Genomic DNA, 25407 nt, shown 5'->3' on the forward strand with positions numbered 1-25407 from the left:
TCCACACAATCCTATTATACAAGACATTAATTTTATTCTAAGATTAATGTTTCAAAACGAAAAAAACCCATCTTACAATTATTTATTTTACAAGATTTATTCTTTAACATGTTTCACTTTTTTCTTCAAATGAAATGAATTCATTAAGTAGAAATGATTTTAATTTTGGAAAGCAATGCTTTGAGTATTAAGTTTTAATTATAAAATGTGATTTCTTAATAGCTAAATTAGTTAAGATAAAGACGAATTTATAAAATCTGTTAAAAGTCAGAAAATAATAACGACTAATTACTGAGTAGTTAATGAATGAAATTCCAAATTATTTTTCCGGGCTATTTTCTAAATTAAAAAGGATTTTTGAATGAAAATTAGGAAACACCATGACTCAACTTTAGGTCTGTGAAGTAACTAACAAATATTAGAGAGTACAAATCAACAAGTTTTAAATATTACAGCTTGTATTGTATTAATTACACATTAAATTAACACAAACTTGACAACTGAAAATTAAACTTTCGCAATTTTCATTGATTATCTCAAAGTTAAGAAATAAAACCTCAAGAAGCCTCTAATTATATAAAACACAAAATGTTGTATCAATTAGTAAATAATCTGTTTGTGGTCAACATCGATGACCTGATTTTAAAGACAAGATATTGCAGTGACATTATGGTTAGTAAAACAAGGACTAAAAAGCATTAATATGTCATTGTATTTAGTATAAAGACGATGAAAACAGTATTTCTCTAATAACTCAATAGTGGGAACTATACACAAATTCGATCGATTTCCTTGAATCGCTTAAACGCGTGTTTGCAAAGTTATTTAGGATTTTAGATTTTTGAGTCTTTTTATATGAATAGTCGATTTTTGTCCTTAGAAATAAGAGATCACAGAATGAGCTCCTTTTCTTGATTAAATGCTTATTTGCAAAGTTAATAAGGTTTGCAGATTTTTGAGTTTTTTTTATATGAAAAATCAAATTTTTGTCAAAAACATGAGTGATCACAGATCGATCTCCTTTACTCGATTAAACGCTTATTTACAAAGTTATTAAGGATTTTAGATTTTTGAGTTTTTTTTATATGAGTTTTTTTTATGATTTTTGGTCGGAAATATGAGTGATCGCAGATCGAGCTTCTCTTCTCGATTAAACGCTTATTTACAAAGTTATTAAGGATTTTAAATTTTTCAAGTTTTTCATATGAAAAATTGATTTTTGGTCGGAAATATGAGTGATCACAGATCGATCACCTATCTCAATTAAACGCGTATTTACTAGGGTATTCAATCGATTAACCGTTAATCGGTTAACCGATTAATTTTGGACGGTTAACTGTTCGAATAATTTAAAATTGCCGATTTTCAAATAACAAATATACCGATTAATTTGTGTCGATTAACCGATTAACCGAAATTCCTTTTTTTGCACTTTAAATTTGAAATTAGTCTTTTATCATAACTAAACGAAACTATTAAATTAATCAAAATCTAAAACAATCCAAAAAGGAATATTCTTTATCATGCTTTAGATTTCTCCAACATATACAATCAGCGAGAGAGTTTTTTTTCCAAGAAAAGTTTTATTAAATCTAAAGAAAAAAAATCTTTTAAATTATATTCTTTTTATAAAATATTATTTCAGAAGGTCTCACTAAAACCCTAAAAAAACTCACACATTTGCTCCAACAACGTCATAATTCCAAAAAAGTCGTTTCGAGAAAAACGTCTTTGAATATTTTATGACATTTTACTATTCTTAAATACATTTTCAACAAATCATGCGATTTCAGAAATATAAATAGTACATGTTAATATCTTTCTAATCTGTATTTAACCCAAATTTTTACTTATCAAATATAGGAGAAAACATGAATTTTAATTTTGATGTTTACAACAAAAAAACTATTTCACACAAAAAATAATTGACTTTTTTGAAAACAGATGATACTATATTAAAGATTAATGAACTTTGTATTACTCAGTTCATAAAACACGGATTTTAAGTTAGGACGTTGTTGCAGCAAAAAGACGATATGTTTACAAAAATGATCTCAAATACCTTATTTGCTGTTTTTTTTTAAGTTTTTGTACACAAAATTCGTTGTTGTATTTCAAATTTAAAATGAAAATAGAAATTATTCGGTTAATCGAATAATTTTAAATTAACCGATTATTAACCGAATAAATCTAAACCTCGATTAATTATTTGCTCGATTAACCGATTAAACCAGAAACCCGATTAATTGAATACCCTAGTATTTACAAAGTTGTTAAGGATTTTAGATTTTTGGCGTTTAATCGAGCTTCTTTGCTCATTCAGTCCGTCTGGTCGGCTGGCTGTCCATGTAAACTTTGTGCGCAGAGTGCAGGTCGCAATTTTGAAGATATTTCGATAAAATTTGGTACATATAATTTTTTCAGCTCAAGGACGAAGCCTATTGAAACTGGCTCAAATCGGTTCATAATTTCACCTAGCCCCCATACAAATTTCCTCCCGAAATTGGACTTTACCGGTCATAAATGTTTAATTTATACATGTATCTCCACAAGTTCCGCTCCAAATAAGTTTTATATACACAAAATTCATGTGACCAAATTTTGTTACAATCGGTCCATAATTAGTCATAGCTTCCATATAGACCAGCTTCCGAAGATCACTTTAACGTGCATAAATCGCTTAAAAATGTTGGTAAACACACAAAATTCAACATAGTTAACTTTAATATAGACATAAATCACGCGACCTAATTTCATGGTGATCGGTCCATAATTGGTCATAGCCCCCATATAACCCCACTTCCGAAAATCACTCAAAAATATAAATTATTGAAATTTTAAAAGAAAAATTTTTTTTGCTCTTTTACTCGGAAATATGAGTGATCGCAGATCATGCTTGTCTTCTCGATTGAACGCTTATTTACAAAGTCATTAAGGATTTTCAATTTTTAGATTTTTTTCATATGATTTATAAGATTTTAGGGATTTGAGTTTTTATTTTACATGAAAAATCAATTCTTGGTCAGAAATCTGAGTGATAACAGATAAAGCTATTTTTCTCGATTAAATGCTTATATCCAAAGTTATAAAGCATTATAAATTTTTGAGTTTTTCATATGAAAAATCGATTAATCGCTTATTTACAAAGTTATTAAGGATTTTAGATTTTTGAGTTTTTTCACACGAAAAATCGATTTGTTATCCGAAATATGAGTGATCACAGATCGATCACCTTTCTCGATTAAACGCGTATTTACAAAGTTGTTAAGGATTTTCGATTTTTGGGTTTTTTTCACTTTTTGTATATGAAAAATCGAAATATGAGTGATCACAGATCGATATTCATAGATCGAGCTTCTTTGCTTGATTAAACGCTTAATTGCAAAGTTAATAAGGATTTTAGATTTTTCAGTTTTTTTAAATGAAATATCGATTTTTGGTCAGAAATATGAGTGGTCACAGATCGATCTCCTTATCTCGATTAAACGCTTATTTACAAAGTTATTGAGGATTTTTAATTTTTGGATTTTTTTTATATGAAAAATCGGTTTTTTGTCAGAAATATGAGTCATCACAGATTGTTCTCCTTTTCTAGATCAAACGCTTATATCCATAGTTATAAGGATTTTAGACTTTGAGTTTTTTCATATAAAAAATCGATTTTTGGTCAGAAATATGAGTGATCACAGAGCGCGCTCCTTTTCTCTATTAAACGCGTATTTACAAAGTTATTAACGATTTTTCATATGAAAAACATTTTTGTTTTAAAATTTCAATTCAGAATAATCAAATCCAGCTTCAGTCTTGTTGTTGGGAATCTCTGAGAATGTTAATCAAAATTACCAAACATTATACTCATAAACCATCATAGACTGGTTAAAACACTCTGAATACACATATATTATGTATGCAGTATCATCATTCAATAAAAGCTTTACATTTTTAATTAATAAAGACATTAACGATAACAATTGTTTAAAAGGATTACATTTTTTTTAATTGTTCAATTTACGATAAGAAATGACAATTGCAGACAATTCTACATAAATGTTGTATTAAAATGTGACTCAATTAAGTTAAAAATCATAAAGATTTAAAAGATTCATTGAGCTGAATTCCACCAACAATTCAAAAGCTTTATAACTTGTTCGTTCTCTTTATTTAATTATAAAACACATGACTGTTTACACTGCTAATGCACATCAGCATCATTTGAAGTCATCATCAGTCAATTTATTTCCATCTCAATCTGCCTGCCAGCCTGTTTGTTTGCTTGTTTGTCTGTCTTTTGAGCTGCACAACATTTATTTATTTTTATTTTTTTGTTCATCAGAAGATTTTTCCACAGATAAATTTTAATTGCTGTGTATTTATATTTGCTCACATTTGACATGCACATTTCTTGTTCATGTGACTGTTAAGCTGTTTCGTTTTTGTATTTTAGAATTTATGTTGTTTATTTGAAAAAATGAAATGAAAGAAAAAAGTGGAAAACAAGATGAAAAATTGTAGCGTAAATAATATTTTATCATTTTGATCATTTGAAGTCAGTAATGTGATGCTCATTTAAATGTCGTTAACGTTGACATTTTTCAATTCACTTGCGTTCTGTGGCAGTGGTAGTGGCTGTTTTTATTTCATTTTATTATTTTTTAACTTATTTATTCTCTTCTACATATAAAAAATATTTTCATCTGTGTAGAGAAAACAACATTATTTTACAAAAAAATATACACAGAAATGTTCTTAGATAGATGATAAAACAGAGTTAGGCAAACTTTTCTTAAGAAATATGTAAATCTTTTTAGAAATTAAAGCAAAGAAATGAAAACCAGAGGGAAATTTTATTTATATTTAATTTTGGAAATGTCTAAAATATTTTAAAATTTTCTTAAAAAGTTTTTGAATCCCTGCTTTACACTACCAGAGACAAGGATGTGCTGCACAACACTTATAGAGATGTTATTGAAATATTTTCTTCGTTACACACATATTCCTTCGTCGTCGGTACGTTCTAAGGTCGTAGATGCTGTTGCCAGCAAATAGCTCATATGTCACCATTAATAGCTGTTTATTTTACACAAGTGAATACCTGTATAAATTTCTTAAACTCATCGTTGCAAAGTTCAAAGTTTAATAGACTACACTCAGAAAAACTACGTGAAAATTTGAATTTATTAGGTAATGTTACGAATTTTTATATGATACTTGTTTGTTTGAATTATTGTCTTTATTGCTAGTTCATTCACCTCTGTTGTTTATTTTCCCTTATTATTCACCATTTTTAAAGAGATCTTTCTTGTTGTATATAAGTTGTTGTAATTAGGAACCCCACATTGATTTGGTTTTAATACATTTTAACAAAAAAGGTAAAAATCTCAAAATATGAAAGGTTTGTGGATTGTCTGTTGTTGCAACAACATGTTTATAGTAAACAATTTTGCAGCAACATGTTTATAGTAAATCTATATAAACATGTTTATAGTAAGCTAAAATCTGATTATTGAAATTTGGAGAATTTTTTATAATTGTTCTATGGATTGTTCAAGAATGTTCTGGAAAATATTATGGTGGTATGTTAACTGGTGCTGCAGTAGTTCTGTTTACATTTTAATGTAACAGAATCGTAATTAAAACCGAATTACTGTTTTAAAAATGAGGAATTTTTTTTAATTTCATTCAAAGTATTGGCCATTGTTATCTATGAACTTTTCCCATCGTTCTAACAATATATGGATTCTAAGCCAAAAGAAATGCTCATCTATTGAGGTCAAGAACGAATCTCGCAAATTTCGGATACTCAGTTCTAAAGTGAAGCGTATTCGAGAAAGAGAGTTCTGCATCGATCGAGTTCAGACCGTGCCATGTCCGGGTGAGGCAAAACTTTCCAACCACTTTATTCTAAACAGTTTTTAACAGGTATTGAAACATGTGGCCTAGCATTATCATGATGGAATATTACGGTTTCATGTCTGGAAGTTTTTCAGCCAATGCTCCCTTCAAGCGAACATTTGCATTTGGTACAGGTTCCTTATGGTGGTATGGCCAGATTCAGCTTTCCATAAATAGGACCTTTTTGGTTCCACTAAATACAGAGCATTACATTAGCGCCGTGGATATTTGGATTTGGCGTCGGTTCGGCTGGTTGACCGAGCTTCACATACGCTTCGGGTTATTGTAGTGGATCCATTTTTCATCGCAAGTAATGATTCGGTGCAAAATCGTTTTTCAAATTCTCTCGTCTTGAAATCGTATGGTATCCAATTTCCTTGCTGTTGGATGAATTCTGCTGCTTGTAAACGTTTTGAAATTGCTTATTGATTTTGCCTCCAATTAAAACGTTTTTGACTGGCCTGGACAGTCTTTGTCTTCCGTGTCAAAATCACCCCTTCTGAACCGAAGCACACCAATTGCTTTGGTGAGCAATTGGTGTGCTTCAGCGGCACTTTTTTCATATTACTTCACTCCATCTCCATCACCACCTATTTCCGACCGAAAATGGAATACAACTTTCATGTATGAGCCGGTGCTTCAAAGTCTATTTTGAAGCTTCTCGACCGCATACAGGAGAGGGTGAAACTGATTATTGGTGACATTACGGTATCCGACTCTATTGATTCACTGGAACACTGTAGCAATGCGGACAGCATTTCACTGTTATATCGGTAGTACAATGGAATGTGTTCTGATGAAATTAGAGAACTTATTCCTGATACCCGCAGAGTTTGACGTAATACACGTTTTTCATCAAAAACACATCCCTTTGTGTCCACTGGCCAGTGGACAGCACAACGCAGTATAGGGAAAATTCGTTCTTTAGCCGTATGTGAAAAAAGCTTCCCACTTAAGTGTTTCCTATCATTTTCAATTTACATTCAAATCGAATGTCCACAAACATTTCTCCCTCTTTCCTTCCTCTTATAACCTATTTTCCCAGTTCCAACACAATGTTTTGCATGAGTAATGGTTCAAGAAGAAAATAAAACAGCGTTCAAAAGATATAAAATCTATTGTTAGTCTTGCATTTTTAAGTCATACACCCAATGTATTTGGGGTCCTCATAAGATTCTATGAGCTATGTCTGCCTGACTGTTTAAAACACGATAAAGGCCAAACGAAAGGAGCCAGATGTTTGAAAGGTTTGTTTGGTATTGACAATGGGTCGGCCAATAATTTCAACTAGTCTACATACAAATGTCTCCACGGAATACTCTATGTTTATATATTTATTATGAGGCAAAATGTTGCACAAATTAATTCTACCCAATAAGCATTTTCGCTGGAATTCAAGTGTAAAGCAAGTTTAATTCCAGTCATACATTCACATTTCAAGGGTTGAAATACACTTGTATTACGCTTTAATTCAATAGCATTCTCCAGTGAAAAGGAAACTTGAATTCAAGTCGAACATTCCAGTGTTTATACAGTTGAGTTCAAGTCTTGAATTAAAATACAATTCAAGTAGGAATAATACTTGAATTCAAGCTTTCAAATTCAATACTTTAATTATTGTTTAATTCAAGTCGAAAAAATAATCGGATTCAAGCTTTGATTTATTTATTTTTCTAATTAATTAATCTCAAATTTTTTTGTATTCTATTTATTTTGGAAAAAAAACATGTTTTATATATTATTAAAATACAAATCAATTAAAAAAAATAAGCTCATTGTAAGGTTTTGGAGATACATTCTGAAGTTTTATTATTTTCGATTTCCTCTGGGAATCTAAAACAAAATAATTAAGAGTTTCATCTGCTGACTAGTCTTAAGGAAGGTTTACACTCCATATTGCTTTTCCGCATTTTACTTACTGATGTTTGATTTGATAGAAAAATTGTTTAATCTATTTTCAATTGTTTCTTAATATTTTTTTTAATTTGATGAATTTTATTTGTTTGACAAAAAAGAATAAATTAACAAAATATTGAAATATTTCAAAAATAATGTTTGACTTGAAAAATAATTGAAAAATGGACTGGAATTCAAATTGAATTCAAATTTAATTTCCAACACTTGAAATTAAATTTTTGAGTGCTTATTGGGTAAGTACTCTGAAATTGTACTGTAAAGTATGGGGAAAATCAGGTAACATTTGTGCCCAGTCCCCCTACAAGGTCCCCCTCAGTAAATGACTTGAACATTCATAATTGTCTTATAATAACTAATATCTTAATTGGACATAAAGAAGTTTTTTTATAAACCTAACTATTTCTACCAACTTTTGTAAGGATCGGTCCATAATTGACCCTAACCCAAATATTTTACTGTCACAGAAATTAAGCTAGCAACATGTTTAGCTAAATTTGTGTATAAACATGCCGCAGCAACATGTATATTAAAAAATGTTCCTAGAATCATTTTGCTGAAATATTATTATACAGAAATGTTATTAGAAACATGTTTATACACAAATTTAGCTGTAAACATGTTGAGGTTTTACTTTCCCTAATAGTTACTTTCTCCAATATAACCCTCAATTTTAATTTTATCAAGAAAATATTAAGAAAAATCTTATTGCGAAAATTTTCTTAAATATAACAACAAAATAAAAATATCTTTAATATATTGCTACACAATTTAAGAGCCATTTAAATGTTATTTTCCAATTATCAATTTCAACCTTATCGTTAATAGTCTGTTCTCCCATTTATCTGTTTGCATTTCTTTTATCATTGAAAAGGAAATACCCAAAAAAAAATGAATTTATTAAACCTTTATTGGTAAGTATTTTTGTATTTCATATTAATACCTATATATTTCTGTAACAATTTTATCATTTTTTTTATAGTATGGCATACAAAAAAAATTTTAAGAAAGAAAAGAAGTACAGAATTAATACCATAAAAAAGTGTTGTAATTACCATTTTATGTTATTTCTGATTACTTTCGCCAGCGTTGCAGTGTAAGTAATTAAATTTTATACTATAAACGATGGATATTTACTCGTTTATAATACCTTATACAAATGTGTAAGCAAATATGGAGTAAAAGCAATTTACCAAAATATAAACGTGAATACAGTAAGCTTGATATTAATAAGGAACCTATGTTTAATTAAATATTCGATAATTAAAAAAAATCTATAAGAAAATAAAATTTTTAAGCTCTTAACCCATCGCCATACAGAATATGGAACACAGAGGTCAACAGCAAAAATACGCTTCACTAACCACTATATAGATTTGATGCATAATGGTTACCTAAGGACAAAAATGGTAAAATTTTTGAATTCGATGGATAGATTTTTTTTTTTAAATTTTTTTTTTCTAAAATTGGGAATTTTTGTAAATATTTCTCCACATAATTTTGTGAAAATGAGCGAATTCACTTAATTATGAACAAATTCGAAAATAATTAATCGATTTTTATGATCGATATCTCATTTTGTTCCTATTACATGTGGCTTTGCGATAAAGGAATAAACCTGAACCATTTTTGCCGTTTTCGATTTTTCATGAGTTTTTAAAAACAAAAAAATTAGCTATTTTGACGTAAAAATATATTTTTTGCTTCAATGTGTTTTTATAACTCCGAAAACACTGATCCGATTAAAACGCAATATATAAGCAGATTAAAGGCTATGTAAATTTGAACTTCTTTAAGTTTACTTCAAGAATATAGGACTAACCATTTTGGAGTAATCATAAATTATGTGGAGAAAAAACATCTACAAAAATTCGGAATTTAAAAAAAAAACTTCTCCACAGAATGTAAATTTTGGAAATTTTTTGATAAAATTTTTCTAAAAATATTTAATTTTGAAAACTGGAAAAACATGGATTTGTACCTTGTAACAACATTTTTTATTATAATATACAGTAGCCCAAGAAAATCTACATACAGGAAAAATTATTATGTTACTTTAATTTAAAGCAGTTTTTTTAGTTTTTTTTTAGGAGATATATAATAATACATGTCTTATGGCGATTTTAGCAACAAAAAAAAAATCAAATAACGCCCAAAAGTTCACCGTTATTAGAGTTACTGATTCTGAGTCAAATAATGAAAAATTCATTTTCGATGACGCCTACTTTGGGTGGGCGGGGCTATTAAGTTTCATAATATTTTGAACATTAAAACCCAAAAAACCAAAAAAAACTTCGATATTTGACTCAGAATCAAAAATTCTAATAACGGTGAAATTTTGGACGTGATAGGAAATGTTTCTAAACCGGACTTAAGTGATGTTGTTTTAATTTTTTTTAGTGTGAATTTATTTTTTTAACAAATATATTTCAATACATTTAACTTACAAATACAGCTTTCAACGAAAGAAACTTAATTTGAATTCCTGTATGTAGACTTTATTGGGCTACTGTAATTAATTAGTGATTTTGACAATCAGTGACAAGTTTCATTAAAATCGGCCAAAAAATATATAACATTGCGCTATATTTTCATTATAAATATCAAATATTGAAAAATTTTACCTTTGACCTTCACGATTTAAAGGTTAACGTTTTCCGATTTTAGGGAAACTTTCAGACTATATTTAGAATTACCTGAACTATAATATTATGGATAGGTTTTACTTAAAATTTATAACAGTAAGGAAATTGGGCTCATTCGCCATAATATGGACAAAAATTTAGTTCTTCTTGAAAATCGCAAAATTTAAATCGCAAGTAAGGAAAAACTGTAAGAGGTATTGACATAATTTGTTCATATTTTTATTCCCTATTTTGATCTCAATAAATCCCAATGTGATGATCAAAAAATTCTGAAATTTGTTTAAAAAAATTTTTAAAAATTTGAAAATGGAGATTCGAAATGGCAGTTAAAAAAAATATTTTTTTTTGGCCATACCTGCGAATAGGTTAACGGTATCCTACGAAGACAAAAACTCATACACAAGTAAATACGGAAATATTTTAAATAAAAATTAGCTTTCATTTTAATTTTTCTCGAAATATGTTAATTTTTTTTCCTAAATGTTTTGTTCAGGTGGCCTGAAACACGTTAATAGTCTGGCGAATATGTAATAACTTCAACATTTTTTAACCAAATTTTGTGATTTATATCTCATTACAACGATAATTGCGTACATATTTCGATTCTCTTGCATTCAATTGCAAAAGTTTTATTTAGTAGCAAAATTTTTTCAAAAACTGAAAAATTTGCATTTTTTTCGAATTTTGGCGATAATACAGTTTTTGGGTCATTTTGACCCAAAGTAGATACAGGGTTAATTTCAAAAAAAAAAATTTAATGTAATATTCATTAATATAAATAAATCTACATATTTCTAGAAAACAGTGCAGAAAGATAACGAGTTTCACCTATTTATTCCATATAAAAATAGTAAAATTTTGCATATATCTGAACTTTGACCTCGATGAGCGTCCAGAAATCGATGTCGGATTTGGATCAAAATTTTCAGCACTTAACTTTTAGGCCTAGTGTATTCAATATTCCACTCGGCACTCTTTGAAATCTAAAAAAAAACAAATCGGCTGTCAATCTAACGCATATCCATGTTTTTTTCCTGCATATTTATGTGCATATTTTCATGTTTTTTTTAGCTTTTTTGCTTATTTTAATTATTTTGTGCATATTTATATATAAATTAAAATTTGGTATTTTTGAACACTTTCTTTTGACAATTAATTTGCATTATACCTATTTATACAAAACCAACTGTAATACTCTTTGCAATACAACCATTTTAAGCAAGCAACCATTTTATATATAAATTTACATACACATCTCCACTCAAAAGAATATAAACCAATACAAACATGTGTTTAATACTTATTGCGGATTTCTGTTTACTTTCGTTAAATTCAAACAACAACCAACAAAAAAACACAGAAGAATACAAAGAAAATATTTCATTGAAGTTTATTAAAATACCAAAAAGTAAAAAAGAGCGCAAAAATACGAATTGTATATAAAACCATTTACATCAATAATAATAGCACCACTACAAACAAGTATCCATAAATATGTGTGAATTTTAATATGAGTGTGTGTGTAGTTTGTTTGCCTTTAACATTGTCTGTAAACTAGGGTAACCTTTATTTTACAGTTTTAGGATTTTCAATATTCCCAAAGTCTAAAATTCTTATCAGATTTTTCATTTTCAGCATTTGGTTTCTAGATGACGGATAACAATTTTAGATCTTGAGAGCGCCTTAAATGGAAACACTCCAATATAAGGACCAACCTAATGTACACACTGTATGTAAGATTAAGTGTTTGTTGCGGTGAGGTGTGGCGTATGAGTGTTATTATTAAATTAATTGCCATTTCGTAAATAACATTTAATAATTTGCTTAATGAAAACGAATTTGTAAAATTGTAAAAATTATTTATGGCATTTTAATGTTTTATAACATTGTTGCAGCTCAGCACAGTTGTTGTGCTGAGCATGGTTGGTTGCTTGCTTGCTTTCACAAACAAATATAAGAATGTGAAGGAATTACATTTGTGTGAAAAAGACAATGATTTTGTTATGTACTTGAGAGTAAGTACTTAATGAAAACATTTTGAGAGTTATTATGGTGAATAATATTGAAACAGTTTCTAAGGATTCTTTGGTTTTCACTTAATAAAAAAGTTTTTCAGGAGTTTTTGATAAGATTAAAGAATTGTGGGGTATTTCTCTTACTTAAAGAAACTTTAAAATGTTTACCCTAATTTTTACAATATCTAGTTATACAAAGTTACACAAAAACAAAATTTAAAAAAAAATTTTATTTCAAAATTTTTTTTTTTTTAATTTTTTTTTATTTTTTTTTGTAAATTTATTAGTAAAAAAAAATTTTTGGTTAAAAAAAATCTGGTTAAAAAATATTTTTTACAATTTTGAGCCATTGTCCAAATTACTGTAGCCTTATATACATCATTGCAATGGACTTTGAAATATCTAACATATTAATCACTTAGTAATCCATAATTTTTTTTCGTGAGTGATTTTCGGAAGTGGGAAGAGCTATGACTAATTTTGAACCCACCGCACAGTGGGTTGAATGGTACTCAAAGTGGCGATTAATTCATAGAAGCCGTAGTTTTAAAATATTATATTTTTTTTATTGATGAGTTATTATAAGCACATAAAAACAAAGCATTTTAGAAAAAAAGGTTAAAAAAGCGCATTATTGTTTTTTTTTGGAAAAAAAGACCTTTTTTCACAATTTATGCTGTAACTTTGGAATGGAAAGCGATAAATTATTGAATAAAATTGGAAATTAAAGCATACTTAATGTGCTATTAAAAAATTCAAAATATAAATTTATTGTATGTATTTATATTAGTATAAATTTATTTTAAAATCCAATTTTTGTTTTACACAAAATTTTATAAATGTACAAATTTTTTTAAAAGACAATATTATAAATTTTTGTAATGATTGTTCAAAATACATAAAACATAAAAATACATAAAACATAAAATACATAAATACATAAAAACACAACTTTAAAAAAAATGTAAGAAAAAAATGTTTTAACCTATTTTGTATCAGAATATGTTTTTTAGCAAGAGGAGTTCTTTCACTATAACTTAAATAAGTAAAAAACCTCAATAAACCCGCACGATTTTTTTTCTGTATATAGAAGCTGAAAGTTCATATTTTTAGAGCATTTAATGGAATTTATCCGATCTCGCCCTGATTTTTTTTAAACGCAATCTATATATCGAAAAAACCCCAATAATGGAGAACTTTAAAAAAAATCTTAAAAAATATTTTCAAAACATTTATCTAAACAAAAATAATTTATTTATGTTCTCAAATACCTGAAGTTGATGGTTCCATTTTAATATTTCTACTTTTAACAGATTTAACAAAAAATATAAGCTCTCGAAATATCACAATTTTCAATTTTAACCACAGCACGCAAAATTTGTAAAAATTATTTGACTTTGACCGCTCACTGCCAATAAAGTAAGTTACTCACAACTGTAATTTTAGCAGTTTGTGATGTATTATTTAATGCACTTTAACCCAATACCAAACATGACTGCAACAGATAAAGTTCAGCTTTTGAATTAATCGCCACTTTTGGTACATTTCAACCCTCTGTGCACCGCCATGGAATTTGGTTGCTTCGCTTTACCAAAGGTTTTTTATGTACATGGTTTACCAATACCCACCCGGGTGACACTACGCTTCTATAAATATATGCGATGAACGAAATTTTAAAAAATTGAAAAAACCTTATAAAAAGTTTAAAATGGTTCTATTAAATTCTATAGAACTCTAGAATTTGTTCAGTGAGTACAAATTTCATTTAAATCGAAACAAAATTAAAAAAATATTAAAAAAAAATTAATAAAATCGATGTGGGTATTGGTAAAGCGAAGGTTAACATTGTTTATAAGTATGCCAAAATTAACTGCTAAAGCTGCTAACATTAATATTAATGCTGGAAATAGAAAATTGTAGTTTTGTCCGTTAGAAAATTCATGAAACTACTAGAAGATGCCACTGTGTATATAAATAATGGTGGATTTACAATACATGGCGTATCTTTTGTCTTAATGAAGGTTACATATCTGTGATTTATTCTCACTTAGTTATTGAAAACTATAGTGTAAAAAACAACGTTTTTTTTGCAGCAGAAATGTCTAATTTTGTGCCAACAAAGCGTCATATGCGAAAGGTTTGCCTTACTTCTTTAATTTGAAATAGAATGCAGCTGAAACACATCGATTGCTCACTAAACCTTATGATGAATGCGTTCCATCGGTTTAAACATGTGAGAGACGGTTTGTATGGTTCAAAAGTGGTGATTTTGACACGGAAGAGAAATATCGCCCAGGCCAGCTAAAAAAGTTTGAAGACCAAGAATTGGAGGCATTATTCCATGATGATTGTTGTCAAACTCAACAAGAGCTTGGAAAATCATACTCAAGCAGCAATTTTAAAACGTTTACGAGCAGCAGGATTCATCCGAAAGATCATGAAAAATGATTTTGCATGTCCGAAATGATGTTTGAACGCTATAAAAGAAAATCATTTTTGCATTGCGATTAAAAATGGATCCATTACAATAACCCGAAGCGTAACAGATCATCCGTGAAGCCTGCCCAACCAGGCGAATCGACAGCAAAGCCAACTATCCAACGCGCTAAGGTAATGATCTGTATTTAGTGGGAGCAAAAGAGTCCTATCTATTATGAGCTGCTGAAATCTGGATAGGCCATCACATGGAACCTGTACCGAATGCAGCTGATGCGTTTGAAGCCCAGAATATGCGGTCAGACGTGAAAGCGTAATAATCCATAATGACAATGATCGGCCACATGTTTCAATACCAGTTAAGAACTATTTAGAATGAAGTGGTTGGAATGTTTTGCTTCACCCGCCTTATAATCCAGACCTTGCCCCTTGCCCGAATACTATTTGCTTCGATCGGTGCAAAACACTCTCTCTGGAATACGCTTCACTTTGGAACAGAGTATCAGATATTGGCTTGATTCGTTCATGCCCTCATAAGAGGAGCAGTTATTTTAGCTTGGAATCCCTATGTTGCCAGAAAGATGGGAAGAACTCATAGCTAACAATGGCTTATATTTTGAATAAATTTATATTGTACAAATGTTTCAAAATAAAAACTAAAAATTTTAAAAAAAATCCACATATTTAAGACATACACCCAATAGTAAATATGTTTTGAGAAACATATATATTAGGCCGGTTCGATTTGTATGGACGATCAAAAAGTAAAAAAATCGCATAGCAGAAACGCAATCTACGGAAAATTCTAAGAAAGTTTTCTCAAGAAACTATAGGTCTAAAATCAAATCCTATCTTGCGCATTTCGTCTTTTATCCAGTAAAAAAACTATTAAAAAAATATGTATTGAAATATCATTGGATAAAAGACGAACGGCGCAAGATAGGATTTGATTTTAGACCTATGGTTTGTAGGGGAAAATTTCTTAGAATTTTCCGTAGAATGGTTTCTGCTATACGATTTTTCGTGAAAAAAATTGAACGGCCCTAATATGCATATATAGTAAAGGTTTTGCTAGAAATATGTTTAGAGTAAAAATGTTGTCAGAAACATGTTTATATTTAAAATGTAGCTAGAAACCTTTGTAGAAATATATAGATTTTACTTAAATAAATGGCCATAAACAGACCTAGTGCTTTTGTTCAATTAACATTTGACTAACTATATATCTATTGGTTTGTTATGAGTTCAGGTTTATTAATGGAGTAAAAAAGGAAAGCACAGGCTGGCTACAGTTTACTCTAATTCTACTGGCTTGTAGTGAATGTAAAAAAAATATTTCCTTTTTTAAAAATGATTTTTCCTCTATATTTTCTTTTTTTTTGCTATGACATCAGAGATGTGCAATTTATTTAATGTACAAACACATTACGTTTCTTTTAACAAATTGTGCAACTTTATTACATAAATACTTCCACAACACATGTGTCTTTGGCTGCTATAGTTTTCATGATCTTTTTTTTAGTAAAAAAAAAAAAATACAAATACAATGTCAATATTTCAGTTGCTTTTTACTATTATTTACAAAAAATAGCAAAAAATAACAAAAACTGAAGCTGTAAAACTCAGTAAAAGCCTTTCAGTTATAAAATAGATAAAAAGTTTTGAAAAAAACAAAATCGAAGATGAAAAATGTCATGTATTATTTGGAAATAAGTCAACGAAAAAATTGTGATGCAATGAAATGAACTACATTACGAAGTATTAAGGTGGCCGCAAATTAAACTGGGAGGTTTTAACTAAGAAACTATTTCTACAAATGTTAATAATTGTTCAGCTGGATTGAAAAAGTAAAATGGAAAATTTTCCAGTTTTTCCGATTTTTCTCAAATTGGTTCAAAAAGAACAATATCTAATATTCAGTTTATATGAAAGCTTTCAACTCTCTTTGGGCTCCAAACAATTGGGATAACTCTACTGTACATAAATACAATACCACTCTAGATTCCAATGAAATGTTGGTCAAATTATGAAAAGCAAATGTAAGTAAACGTTACTTTATAAATATGTCATTTGAAAAATTAAAAAAAATGGATAGATAGTCTTATAGTAAGAGCAGATAGCAAAAAATAAGGGGACCATTTTATTTTCTGGAATTATTTCAGCGAATTTGTCTACTACTGCAAATTAACAAAAATAATTTGTACCTATTATCAAGTAATAAATCGGGTATAATAAAATTTTCTGATTTTTTTTTTTTTTCAAAATTTATAAATTTTTTTTTTTTTATTTTTTTTAAATTTATTTGTTTAAAAAATTAATGGCAAAATATTTTTTTTGTAAAAAAAAATTCGGGTTAAAATTTTTTTCCCGATTTCGACCCTTTGAGGTCCAAATTTCTATAGCCTTATATATATCGTTGCAATGGACTTTGAAATATCTATCAGTAGATATCCATATTGTCTATATTAATGACTTAGTAATCCAGATATAGATAAAAAATTGGTCAAAAATCGAGGTTGTCCCGGTTTTTTCTTTATATCTCAGCCATTTGTGAGCCGATTTTCTCGATAACAACCGAGCCGGAAGAATTCCCGATATATTGATGTATCAATCATGTTTGCAAGTTATTTGGGGGCTACGGAAAGTTGATTTCAACATACAGACGTACAGACGGACATGGCAATATCGACTTCGTTATCAATAAGGATCCAGAATATACATATATACTTTGTAAATGTCGCAAATGAAAAATGTAGAAATTGCAAACGGAATGACAAACTCATGGCAAAGAGTATAAAAATCCCAAAACTAGAAATTTTAAGATTTTTGTTTTTGGCATTATTTGGTCCGGGGCTGGTAAAATTCTTTAACGACATACTTAAAGTATTCTAGGGTAAACTGGGTATTCGTTGCTGGCTAATTTCAAAATTTCACCATAAAGTTTTGGTTAAATTTGGAAGGATCTGTGAAGTATTAAAAATTCATCGTACCTCGGACCTGTTCCAAATTTGTTAAAAATTGGTTCATTATGATCATACAAAATTTTAAGTTGCTCAACAATTTTAAATTCGCTGTGGTTCGAGGTACTAAGTTCAATTTTTATTGGCTGTATGTCTTAAGAATGCAGCAGTTTTTAAAATTTTTAGCGTTTATTTTGAAACATTTGTGCAAAAAAAATTTATTAAAAGTATTGGCCATTTTTAGCTATGGATTTTCCAGCTTTTTGGCAACATAATGATTCCGAGCCAGAAGAACTGATCATGTTTTGAGACCAAGAACGATTCAAACAAATTTCGTTTGAATGAAGCGTTTCCCATAGAGAGAAACATATATTAATCGGACGAGGCATGATCAGGACTATATAGCGGGTGAGGCAAAACTTCCCAACCACTTCATTCTAAATACTTTTTAGCTTGTGGCCGAGCCTTGTCATGATGGAATATTACGGTTTCGTGTCTGGCCGCATATTCTGGTCGCTTTTCGGTTCGCTTCAACTGAATCAGTTGCGTTCGGTGGAGGTTCCCTGTGATAGTCTGTTCAGATTTCAGCAGCTGATAATTGATAGGACCCTTTTGCTCCCGCCAAAAAAAAGAGGATTATCTTAACGCCATGAATATTTGGCTTTGGTGTAATTCGGCCGGTCGTAATTGATCCATTTTTCATAATTTCGGACACGCAAAATAGTATTTCAAGATCTCTCTGCTTCAATTCGTATGGCACCCAATTTCCCTGCTTTTAGATGCATCCTGCTGCTCGCAAACGTTTTGAAATTGCTGTTTGATTAGCTCCCAATGATTTTGCAAGCTCTTGTTGAGTTTGAGAACAATCTTCATGGAGTAATGCCTACTTCTTGGTTTTAAAACATTTTTGGCTGGTCTGGGCCAACTTTGCCTTCTGTGTTAAATTACCACCTTGAACCGAATAAACCATTTCTCATTGAAACTGATGGCACACATTCACCGTAAGCTTTGGTGAGCAATCGGTGTGCTTCAGGGGCACTTTTTAAAATTAAAAAAGTAAAGCAAAACTTCCCGCATATGACGCTTTGTTGACGCAAAAATCGACATTTCTGAAGCAAAATAAAAACTATAATATTCAATAACTAGGTGTGAATAAATAGCAGATATGTACCCTTCAACAATAAAAACTTCGTTAAAAAGATACGTTAAATCCCCAATAGTAAAATGTTCTTCTATTTTTAACAAATACTTCATATTTAAACGAAACTATTGATCCAATATCAAATTCATAAATAATATTCAATAAGAGGTTTGCTTTATCATATATCAGTGACATTTCAAAACAAAAAATCGAAATTTTTGTAGTTTTTTGAATGAATGTCCTTGAATTTATAAACTTTATTGTTTCGGGGCTGGTAAAAAAATAATATGATTGATTTATCACAATATATCACAAACAAAAATATATTAAATTCGAAAGGACCTTGGGAAACTCCTATTAATATATTTTATTTATTCCTTCCGTCTTGAAATGGTTTTCAAAAAAAATATTTAAAGAAATATTTTTTCTAGGCATCAAACAAGTAATAGCTGATTTTTCTTCAAAATAAACGAAAATTCAACATTTGCTCAATGTACAAATTAAAAAATATTTTATATTTGGACTTGTAAGAGATATTGTTTTGAATCGTCTTTCATATGATCATTTATTTGTTGTGTAACTAACAATAAAACAATAAATAAAATCGATCATAAATTGTTTTTGGTATTTTTTAAAACCAGACCGAGGTATGTTGAAAATTGGAAATTTTAAGATTTGGAAATTTTCCAGCCTAACTACTTATAAAAGAAATTTTAAAGTTAATTTTTGTTAAAGTAGACTATATTTTAAAATATAACTTTTGTTTTTTTCGAACAATAAGAAATATTTTAAAGAAGCTTTCAAAACTTTTTCCAACTCATACATTCAAATAAACGAAAATATTTTTTATTGAATGTAAATAAAAAAAAAGAAATTTCAAAAAATTAAAAAAACAAAATGTACATAAAAGTTCAAAATAAAAGGCTTATTTTAAAATAATAAAACAACATTTTAAATTATATTTGAAAGTTGTTTTAGGTACGAAATTTAAAATAATAGTCAATGTTATGGACTTAAAATCGACTTTAAGGCTTTTGTGGTTAGGGTGTTTATTTTTAAATGTTTACAGCTCTATAACTAGGACAGGTAAATTGTACACGCCTCTATGTTTTTTGTAAGCCGAATCAAAGGCTTAAAGAATAAGTATATGAAAATTAGGCAATTTGAATAAGTGGACGAGTTATTTTCTGTCTCTGATAGATAGAAACTAACTGACCTGCAAAAAGCCAAAAAGAGAAAAAAAGCTATATAGAAAGTAAATTATGAAAGTAGTGAATGCTTTCACTATTCATTCATATAATACTTACAACCACTCTAAATTAATACAACTTTTTTAATTTATTAGAATTTCAATATCTTACTATATAGCCTTATTATACCCTTCGCCATGAGTGGCAAGGGTATATATAAGTTTGTCATTCCGTTTGTAATTTCCACATTTTTCATTTGCGACCCCATAAAGTATATATATATTCTGGATCGTTATAGATAGCGGAATCGATATAGCCATGTCAGCCTGTCCGTCTGTGTGTTGAAATCAACTTTCCGAAGCCCCCAAATAACTTACATACACGATTCATACATCAATATCTCCGAAATTCTTCCGGCTCGGTCGCTATTTAAAATCGAGAAAATCGGTCCACAAATGGCTGAGAGATAAGGAAAAAACTAGGACAACCTCGATTTTTGACATATTTTTGACCTATATCTGGATTACTAAGTCATTAATATAGACAATATGGATATCTAATGATAGATATTTCAAAGACCTTTGCAACGACCATATATAAGACCATAGTAACTTGGACATACAATGGGTCAAAATCGGAAAAAAATATTTTTTAACCCGAATTTTTTTTCATCAAAAATTTTTTTTTTGTCATAAATTCTTTTTCCAAAAAAATGAATTAAAAAAATTTAAAAAAAAAAATTTTAAAAAAAAATTTTAAAAACTTTTTTAAAAAAAATTTTTTTTAAAAAAATTTAAAACATTAAAAAAAAATTTTGATTTTGTTTAAATAAAAATATTTAACAAAAAAAAAATATTTTTAAGTATAATTTGGTGAAGGGTATATAAGATTCGGCACAGCCGAATATAGCTCTCTTACTTGTTTTTACTTTTATTAAAGAAAAATTATTCTCTTTACATTTTCTTTAACTGCTACACAAAGTATGTAATACAGAAAAAAAACAAACTCTTACATCAATATTATTACGTTTGCATTACTTTAACATAGCAGTCCACCTACATAGTCAATTTTAGCTATTCATTGCGAAATAAAACAATTTGCCCTCCAGTTACAAGTAGAGAGGAAAAAGTATTCACAACTTATGAATTACAAATTTGACCTTAACCTCAAACTCTTTATTTTTTTTTGTTCATTCTCAGTAATGAATAGAAATAAAAAATACACACCGATATAAAAAGGAGAGTCACACATTTAAACACCAACATGTTTTTTCTTCTACTGGTATTTGTTACTATATGCAGCTAATAAGTGGAAAAGGAAAAATTTATACAAATCTATAATACTAGCACAAACTCGAAAGCTATAAGATACAATTATTAGGAAAATAAACTTTTACAAAGTTACAGGATCAAATAAATGTATGTAGATACATGTGAATGTATATCTACAGAAGAAATAAATGAAGTGGAGTGTTTGTGGTTTTAACCAAATCCACATTTATTGGAAATTGGTATATACGAGTAAGTCAGCAGGATATTAGGGAATATGTGTGTTGGATTAAATAGAAATTTTAAGATATTTATTTTAAATTTTTATCTGTAAATAAATCTTTATGAAAGGGAAAATTAAACCGGAAGCAATGAAAAAAGGGATTCACATTTGTCCACAAAATAATAATCTAATTTCCTGCTAAAGTCAGTAAGTATTACAAAAAGAACGGATGGAACATATAGATTTCTAAATGGTACTAAATTCCAACAAAAACATTACCCCACCTAAATAAGAGAAAGAGGAGACCCAGAAAAAATTAAGTAAACGAAACTACTAGGGAAGATATGAAGGGTATAGAAGTAATCAACATCCTGGTGTTAAAAACAAAATGGCTTAATTGTTTCCACTTATCACCTAGAATTCCTAACAAAATATGACATGAATTTATTAAAATCAAATGTATGCAATATGTTTCATATACTTCCATTTATCTCATAAATAATTTAATAAAACAAAACAAGCTTTCATTTGAAGTGTTAAAATAACATAAATTAAAAAAGTATTTTTAATTATTTTTATGATAAATTTCATTGAATCATATTTTCAGCACACACACATTAAATTAAATTCTCGACAATATTTTAGCAAATAAAGTAATAATAATTTTTGTTGAAACAATAAGATAAGAACTACTACAAACAAACGAACACTCATACACTCGCCCCTGAACAAAAACACACCCTTGAACTTTTCCACAAAAAAAAAAACAAAAATTTTACATTTATTAAACCACAAAACACACTAGAAAAATAGTAATGTGGCACAAAAACGAGAACAAGTTGCAACACCTTTGGTATCACATGTCAGACATGCATAATTTATATTCGTTACAACAAAAAAAGAAAGAACAAACTCAATGCAAAAACAAAAATCCTAAATTTGCATAAAATTTGAGCACAAAACTACTAAATATTGAAAAAAAAGAAAGAGCACAAGGAAATGTACGAAAAACTAAATACTAAATAAGTAAAATACAACATAGATATACCGAGATACAAATAAATGTAGTAAAATATATAGATATTTACATATTTGTTATACTACAGCACTAACAACAGGAATAATAATAAAATGAAATATATGTATAATCCTGGAAAAGGACAAGAAGAGCACTATAAAGATATATATCAGAAGGATATAAGAAATATTATACGAAATATTGTACAATTGAAAACATTGAAAATAATAAAATAAATACAGACAATAACAATGCAGTTTAAATTTATAGGTGAGATCTACTTCCAATTCCAGTTCTAATTCAGTTCCAGTTCAGTTCTAGTTCAGTTCTAGTTCAGTTCTAGTTCAGTTCTAGTTCAGTTCTAGTTCAGTTCTAGTTCAGTTCTAGTTCAGTTCTAGTTCAGTTCTAGTTCAGTTCTAGTTCAGTTCTAGTTCAGTTCTAGTTCAGTTCTAGTTCAGTTCTAGTTCAGTTCTAGTTCAGTTCTAGTTCAGTTCTAGTTCAGTTCTAGTTCAGTTCTAGTTCAGTTCTAGTTCAGTTCTAGTTCAGTTCTAGTTCAGTTCTAGTTCAGTTCTAGTTCAGTTCTAGTTCAGTTCTAGTTCAGTTCTAGTTCAGTTCTAGTTCAGTTCTAGTTCAGTTCTAGTTCAGTTCTAGTTCAGTTCTAGTTCAGTTCTAGTTCAGTTCTAGTTCAGTTCTAGTTCAGTTGTAGTTCAGTTCTAGTTCAGTTCTAGTTCAGTTCTAGTTCAGTTCTAGTTCAGTTCTAGTTCAGTTCTAGTTCAGTTCTAGTTCAGTTCTAGTTCAATTCTAGTTCAGTTCTAGTTCAGTTCTAGTTCAGTTCTAGTTCAGTTCTAGTTCAGTTCTAGTTCAGTTCTTGTTCAGTTCTAGTTCAGTTCTAGTTCAGTTCTAGTTCAGTTCTAGTTCAGTTCTAGTTCAGTTCTAGTTCAGTTCTAGTTCAGTTCTAGTTCAGTTCTAGTTCAGTTCTAGTTCAGTTCTAGTTCAGTTCTAGTTCAGTTCTAGTTCAGTTCTAGTTCAGTTCAAGTTCAGTTCTAGTTCAGTTCAAGTTCAGTTCTAGTTCAGTTCTAGTTCAGTTCTAGTTCAGTTCTAGTTCAGTTCTAGTTCAGTTCTAGTTCAGTTCTAGTTCAGTTCTAGTTCAGTTCTAGTTCAGTTCTAGTTCAGTTCTAGTTCAGTTCTAGTTCAGTTCTAGTTCAGTTCTAGTTCAGTTCTAGTTCAGTTCTAGTTCAGTTCTAGTTCAGTTCTAGTTCAGTTCTAGTTCAGTTCTAGTTCAGTTCTAGTTCAGTTCTAGTTCAGTTCTAGTTCAGTTCTAGTTCAGTTCTAGTTCAGTTCTAGTTCAGTTCTAGTTCAGTTCTAGTTCAGTTCTAGTTCAGTTCTAGTTCAGTTCTAGTTCAGTTCTAGTTCAGTTCTAGTTCAGTTCTAGTTCAGTTCTAGTTCAGTTCTAGTTCAGTTCTAGTTCAGTTCTAGTTCAGTTCTAGTTCAGTTCTAGTTCAGTTCTAGTTCAGTTCTAGTTCAGTTCTAGTTCAGTTCTAGTTCAGTTCTAGTTCAGTTCTAGTTCAGTTCTAGTTCAGTTCTAGTTCAGTTCTAGTTCAGTTCTAGTTCAGTTCTAGTTCAGTTCTAGTTCAGTTCTAGTTCAGTTCTAGTTCAGTTCTAGTTCAGTTCTAGTTCAGTTCTAGTTCAGTTCTAGTTCAGTTCTAGTTCAGTTCTAGTTCAGTTCTAGTTCAGTTCTAGTTCAGTTCTAGTTCAGTTCTAGTTCAGTTCTAGTTCAGTTCTAGTTCAGTTCTAGTTCAGTTCTAGTTCAGTTCTAGTTCAGTTCTAGTTCAGTTCTAGTTCAGTTCTAGTTCAGTTCTAGTTCAGTTCTAGTTCAGTTCTAGTTCAGTTCTAGTTCAGTTCTAGTTCAGTTCTAGTTCAGTTCTAGTTCAGTTCTAGTTCAGTTCTAGTTCAGTTCTAGTTCAGTTCTAGTTCAGTTCTAGTTCAGTTCTAGTTCAGTTCTAGTTCAGTTCTAGTTCAGTTCTAGTTCAGTTCTAGTTCAGTTCTAGTTCAGTTCTAGTTCAGTTCTAGTTCAGTTCTAGTTCAGTTCTAGTTCAGTTCTAGTTCAGTTCTAGTTCAGTTCTAGTTCAGTTCTAGTTCAGTTCTAGTTCAGTTCTAGTTCAGTTCTAGTTCAGTTCTAGTTCAGTTCTAGTTCAGTTCTAGTTCAGTTCTAGTTCAGTTCTAGTTCAGTTCTAGTTCAGTTCTAGTTCAGTTCTAGTTCAGTTCTAGTTCAGTTCTAGTTCTAGTTCAGTTCTAGTTCAGTTCTAGTTCAGTTCTAGTTCAGTTCTAGTTCAGTTCTAGTTCAGTTCTAGTTCAGTTCTAGTTCAGTTCTAGTTCAGTTCTAGTTCAGTTCTAGTTCAGTTCTAGTTCTAGTTCAGTTCTAGTTCAGTTCTAGTTCAGTTCTAGTTCAGTTCTAGTTCAGTTCTAGTTCAGTTCTAGTTCAGTTCTAGTTCAGTTCTAGTTCAGTTCTAGTTCAGTTCTAGTTCAGTTCTAGTTCAGTTCTAGTTCAGTTCTAGTTCAGTTCTAGTTCAGTTCTAGTTCAGTTCTAGTTCAGTTCTAGTTCAGTTCTAGTTCAGTTCTAGTTCAGTTCTAGTTCAGTTCTAGTTCAGTTCTAGTTCAGTTCTAGTTCAGTTCTAGTTCAGTTCTAGTTCAGTTCTAGTTCAGTT

This window comes from Calliphora vicina, chromosome 3 (genome assembly GCF_958450345.1).
Source record: "Calliphora vicina chromosome 3, idCalVici1.1, whole genome shotgun sequence".
In the NCBI taxonomy this organism is placed as follows: domain Eukaryota; kingdom Metazoa; phylum Arthropoda; class Insecta; order Diptera; family Calliphoridae; genus Calliphora; species Calliphora vicina.